This window comes from Mobula hypostoma, chromosome 29 (genome assembly GCF_963921235.1).
Source record: "Mobula hypostoma chromosome 29, sMobHyp1.1, whole genome shotgun sequence".
Taxonomy (NCBI): Eukaryota; Metazoa; Chordata; class Chondrichthyes; order Myliobatiformes; family Myliobatidae; genus Mobula; species Mobula hypostoma.
The window spans coordinates 26,199,750-26,205,749 of record NC_086125.1 but is presented as its reverse complement, the minus strand read 5'-3'; positions in this window follow the sequence as shown (position 1 = coordinate 26,205,749).

Genomic DNA, 6,000 nt, shown 5'->3' with positions numbered 1-6,000 from the left:
ATAAGCTTAGTCGATCCAGTCTTTCATCATATGAAAGTCCTGCCATCCCAGGAATCAATCTAGTGAACCTTCTTTGTACTCCCTCTATGACAAGAATGTCTTTCCTCAGATTAGGGGACCAAAACTGCACACAATACTCCAGGTGTGGTCTCACCAAGGCTTTGTACAACTGCAGTAGTACCTCCCTGCTCCTGTACTCGAATCCTCTTGCTATGAATGCCAGCATACCATTCGCCTTTTTCACCCCCTGCTGTACCTGCATGCCCACTTTCAATGACTGGTGTATAATGACACCCAGGTCTCATTGCACCTCCCCTTTTCCTAATCGGCCATCATTCAGATAATAATCTGTTTTCCTGTTCTTGCCACCAAAGTGGATAACTTCACATTTATCCACATTAAATTGCATCTGCCATGAATTTGCCCACTCACCTAATCTATCCAAGTCACCCTGCATCCTCTTAGCATCCTCCTCACAGCTAACACTGCCGCCCAGCTTCATGTCATCTGCAAACTTGGAGATGCTGCATTTAATTCCCTCATCTAAGTTTTTAAAATATATTGTAAACAACTGGGGTCCCAGCACTGAGCCTTGCGGTACCCCACTAGTCACTGCCTGCCATTCTGAAAAGGTCCCGTTTATTCCCACTCTTTGCCTCCTGTCTGCCAACCAATTCTCTATCCACATCAATACCATACCCCCAATACCGTGTGCTTTAAGTTTGCACACTAATCTCCTGTGTGGGACCTTGTCAAAAGCCTTTTGAAAATCCAAATATACCACATCCACTGGTTCTCCCCTATCCACTCTACTAGTTACATCCTCAAAAAATTCTACGAGATTCGTCAGACATGATTTTCCTTTCACAAATCAATGCTGACTTTGTCCGATGATTTCACCGCTTTCCAAATGTGCTGTTATCACATCTTTGATAACTGACTCTAGCAATTTCCCCACCACTGATATCAGGCTAACTGGTCTATAATTCCCTGGTTTCTCTCTCCCTCCTTTTTTAAAAAGCAGGGTTACATTAGCCACCCTCCAATCCTCAGCAACTAATCCAGAATCTAAAGAGTTTTGAAAAATTATCACTAATGCATCCACTATTTCTTGGGCTACTTCCTTAAGCACTCTGGGATGCAGACCATCTGGCCCTGGGGATTTTTCTGCCTTTAATCCCTTCAATTTACCTAACACCACTTCCCTACTAACATGTATTTCCCTCAGTTCCTCCATCTCACTAGACCCTCGGTCCCCTACTATTTCCGGAAGATTATTTATGTCCTCCTTAGTGAAGACTCTCATTGCCTCAGTAAAACAACCAACATAATTAAAGACCCCACCCACCCTGGACATTCTTTCTTCTCCCCTCTCCCATAAGTCAGAAGATACAAAAGCCTGAAAGCACTTACCGTCAGGCTCAAGGGCTTTAAGACTATTGAATGGTCCCCTACCTAGTCCAATAAAATGGACTCTTGGCCTCACAATCTGCCTCATTATGATCTTGCACATTATTGTCTGTTTGCACAGAACTTTCTCTGTAGCTGTTAACACCATGTTCTGCATTCTGATATCGCCTTTCCCTTCTTCTACCTCAGTGTACTTATGGGGTGAAACGATCTGTATGGATTGCATGCAAAAACGGAGTTTTCCACTGTACCTCAGCACACCTCGCTAAACTATCTACCACTACATATAACTTGCACACGTGCAAAATAAACAACAAAAGAAAGCCATTGACACAAGTGCAAAACCGAGAGGGAGAGAAACAAAATGGAGAAAAAATTGGAGGGACTGATGAGCTTAATCTTGGAGAAACATCTTCAATAATCAAGTACTTTATTACTGGAAAAGATAGGTCCCAACAAAATGCTGTTGCTTTCCTCCCTTGCCTTGGTGTGAAACGTGAAATCCCGTTAATTTTCTTTGAACAACAGACAGTATGTTTCATACATGAGCTGCCAGAGGAAGGTGTGAAGGTGTGGTTAGCCTGATGCTTTGCAGCTCCAGCAAACCGGGCTCAATTCCCACCTCCGTGTGTAAGGAGCCTCTGCACTCTCCTGTGACCGCATGGGTTTCCTCCGGGTGCTTCAGAGCTTCCTCCCACAACCCAAACACACATTGGTTTGTCATGGTCACATGCATGTGTTTACAATGTGCATACCTACTGGGCTGGAAGGGCCTGTTACTGTGCTGTATCTCTAAATAAAGGATAAATTAATTACAAAGTTTGAGAGATATCTGGATAAATATATGGATAAGAGGTCAAAGGGCCTGTTTCCATTAACAATTGGTGAAAACGTTAATCTGTGCTCCCAAACAAACATGGAGAATTGCTTCAGAGGAAGGAATTACAAAGAGAGCTATCTAAATGTGACTTCAACTGTGTACATTCAACCGTCCCACAGAAATCATTTCCCCAGTTATATCCATGTGACATACAGGACGTACAGATCTTTTCTCTTGACAGAGGAAGTCTGAGCAACCAGATTTCTTTAAAATTATGAGTGGGCACAACGTGAATGTGGAAGGACTAACATTCCTAAGGCTGGACCTTTTCCTTTAGCTTAGGTTTTCCAATAGCAGTAACTACATCAGGCTGTTGTTTATTGACCATACCTCAGCATTCAACACCATCACTACTGATCAACAAGCTCCAAAACCTGGGCCTCTCTACCATCCTCTGCATCTGGATCCCCAACTTCCTCATCAGGAAACCACAGCCTGTGCGGATCAGAAATAATATCTCCTCCTCACTGACAATGAACACTACCACACACCAAGGACGTGCACTTAGCCCAATGCTCTACTCTCTCTACACCCAATACTGTCTGACTGTATACAGCTATCTGTTTTACAAAAATATTATACAGAAACAAAGACTAATACACAACCAATGTGCCAAAAAAGACAAACTGTGCAGATAAAAATTACACTGAGAACATGAGTTGTAAAGCGTTCTTCTAAGTGAGTCTGTAGGTTGTAGAATCAGTTCAGAGTTGAGGTGAGTGAAGTTATCCACACCAGTTCAGGAGCCTGATTGTTGAACTGTAATAACAGTTTCTGAACCTGGTGGTATGGGACCTAGGGCTCCTGAACTTCCTGCCCAATGGCTGTAGCGAAAAGAGAGCCTGGCCTGGATGTCCTCCCTATCACCACCCAGGTCTCCTCACATATGAAGCAACAATAGCGTTATACTGTTTACATTTTAACTTCTGTCATAAATGCACCTTGTGGTAAATGTCAATCTTCTGGAATATATTTTATTATTTGTTCATTTATTTGTGGCATTATTACTTTATGTGTTGTGTGTGAGCTTGAACTTGGATGTTGGGGTCTTGGATGATGGATGCAGCTTTCCTGTGACAGTGCTCTGTTGGATTCCAATGTTTCAATCTAAGGTTCTTTTAGAAGTCAGGAAAGAGGCACAAAACTTTCTGCTTCATAATCATTTTATTAAGTGTTGATAGAACAAAGGAAAGAAGAGCAGAAGGCTGAAAGACAGGAGGCTAAGATGCTAAGTTTAAGAAGATGGCATTGCTTTGTGTTTAGTTATTTATACTACACAGGTAAGGAAAAATTCCATTCAAATTTGTAGATAAGAGTTAACCAATGAGAAAGCTATTATTTGAATATTGCAGTACCAAGTTAACCATTGAGAAAGCACTTATTCAAGTAATGCAAAACAAAGAAGCTTCCAGAACTTTCCAGAATTATACTTTGTATAACCACTGGAGGCATATTAAACTGTTATATGCATGTAAGAACTACTTAAATTACAAGCAGATTATTGATTGTTAAACTGCAAAGAAAATAACAGTTAAACAGTCTAATCTAAGAATAAAACAGTTCTATGTAAACGTACTCAGTGATGCAGAGGACTTTGCCTGTGATTGATCATGTTAAAGTCTCATTTGAAAACACAAGGTTGTTTGACCTGAGAAGTTAACTCTGGTTTTCTCTCTCCACAAATGCAGCCTGTGGTACTGAATATTTCTAGCATTTCTGTTTTAATTTCAAATTTCTTTTTCAGATCTACTTCTTTTTTAAACTTCCATTAATTCCAGGGTGACATCTTGAATCTTTGAAATAAGAGCAGAAGTAAGCCATTCAGCCCTTCTATCTCAGGTCTCTTGCTTTCCCTCATACTTCTTCATACCTAGAGTTTCTAACAAAGGTGACAAATTCTCACAATGGAGCAGAGTTCAAACCACCAATGCTCTTCAATACAAAGTTCCAAGGGAGAGACAAGGGATGGCAGGTACAAGAATCTAGAGCAAAGCAAAGACAATCTGCTGGAGGAACTCGACGGGTTAGATAGCATCTGTGGAGTGACATGAACAGTGTTTCAGGTCATGTACAGAAGAAGAGTTTTGACCTGAATTGTCGACTGTTCACTTCCCTCCACAGATGCTGGCTGATACTGCTGAGTTCCTCCAGCAGCTGGTTTGGTTTTTTTTTTGCACAACGATCTAAATATTATCAATAAAACTGAAAATCTTGCTGGAACATCAAAAAGAGGGAGCAGGTTATTTGTTTCCCTGTTAGTTCCCAATTTCAATAATAGATTAATGTGAACTTTGACTAACACTGCAAATAAAGAAGTCTGATTTGGAATGAAGAGCTTTAAAGACATACATTACATAACGAGTTGAACATATTATATTCACGATTGACCGTAACAGTGTCTCAGATACTTCATTGTGACGACTATAATTAATACAATTCTCCACATTAACAACAGCGACTGTAATGGTAACTGTAAGAGGGACCATACTTCAATAGCAACTATAACAGTAACGATAATAGTGACTACAATAGTACTTACAACAATGGTAACGATACGTCATAGTGACCACATCACACTTCAAGGTGCTTTGCAACACCCCAAGTTAATAAACTCAAGTTAATAGACCCAGGACTGATCTTCTGAAATGGTAACACAGAGGAATTTAAAGTTACTGACCCTCCACTTCTGATACCCTGACCAGGACTGGCTCATGGACCGCTGGCTTCCTTCTCCTGTAGTCAATAATCAAGTCTTTGATTTTTCTGAAATTGTTTTCCTGGCTCCATTCAGCCAGGTTTTCAATCTCCCGCCTACATGCTGATTCATCACCACCTTTGATTCGATTACAACATTCAGCAAACTTAAATATGATATTGGAGCTGTGCTTATCCTCACAGTCATAATATTTTATTACTTCTGCATACAGTTGGTGCAATATTACTTTATGTGTTGTGTGTGAGTTATACGTACTGTGTTGTGCACCTTGGTCCAGAGGAACGTTGGTTCATTTGGCAATATACAACACAGTTGAATGACAATAAACTTGAACTTAAACCTGAGCTTAAACTTGATTAAATCAAAATTCCCCCATTTTATTTCCAAACAATGAAGCTATTGTTCTTGGTTGTGAGTTTGACTCCAGTTACAATAGTCTATGTTCTATTGGGGGGATGCCAGAGGTAAATCCCTTGGACAGAGTGTGGTGGGTGTGTGAACAGGCTGCCGAGAGTGGTGGTAGAGGCAGATACTTTAGGGGAATTCAAGGTAGGTGTGTGGATAATAGAAAAATGGAGGGCTATGTGAGAAGGAAGGGTTAGATTGATCTTAGAGTAGGTTAAAAGGTCAGCACAACTTCCTAAGCCGAAAGGTCTGTATGCTGCTGTACCGTGGTTGCTGGAAATACAGAGCAACACATATAAAATGCCAGAGGAACTAAGCAGGTCAGGCAGCCTCTAAGGAGAGAAATAAAGAAGGGTCTTGGCCCAAAATGTCAACTCTCAATTGCTTTCCATAGATGCTACCTGGCTTTCTGAGATCCTCCAGCATTTTGTGTGTGTTGTTGTGCTGTAATGTTCTATGTTCAATGTACTCTGACTTGATGCAAAGCTACAAGTTGAACAATTAGCTCAGTGGGTCTCTCTGGCTTGGTCATGGGGCCCATCTTCAGTCCAGGGAGTTGAGCCCATCCAGACAGAGCCTTCAGTGGAAT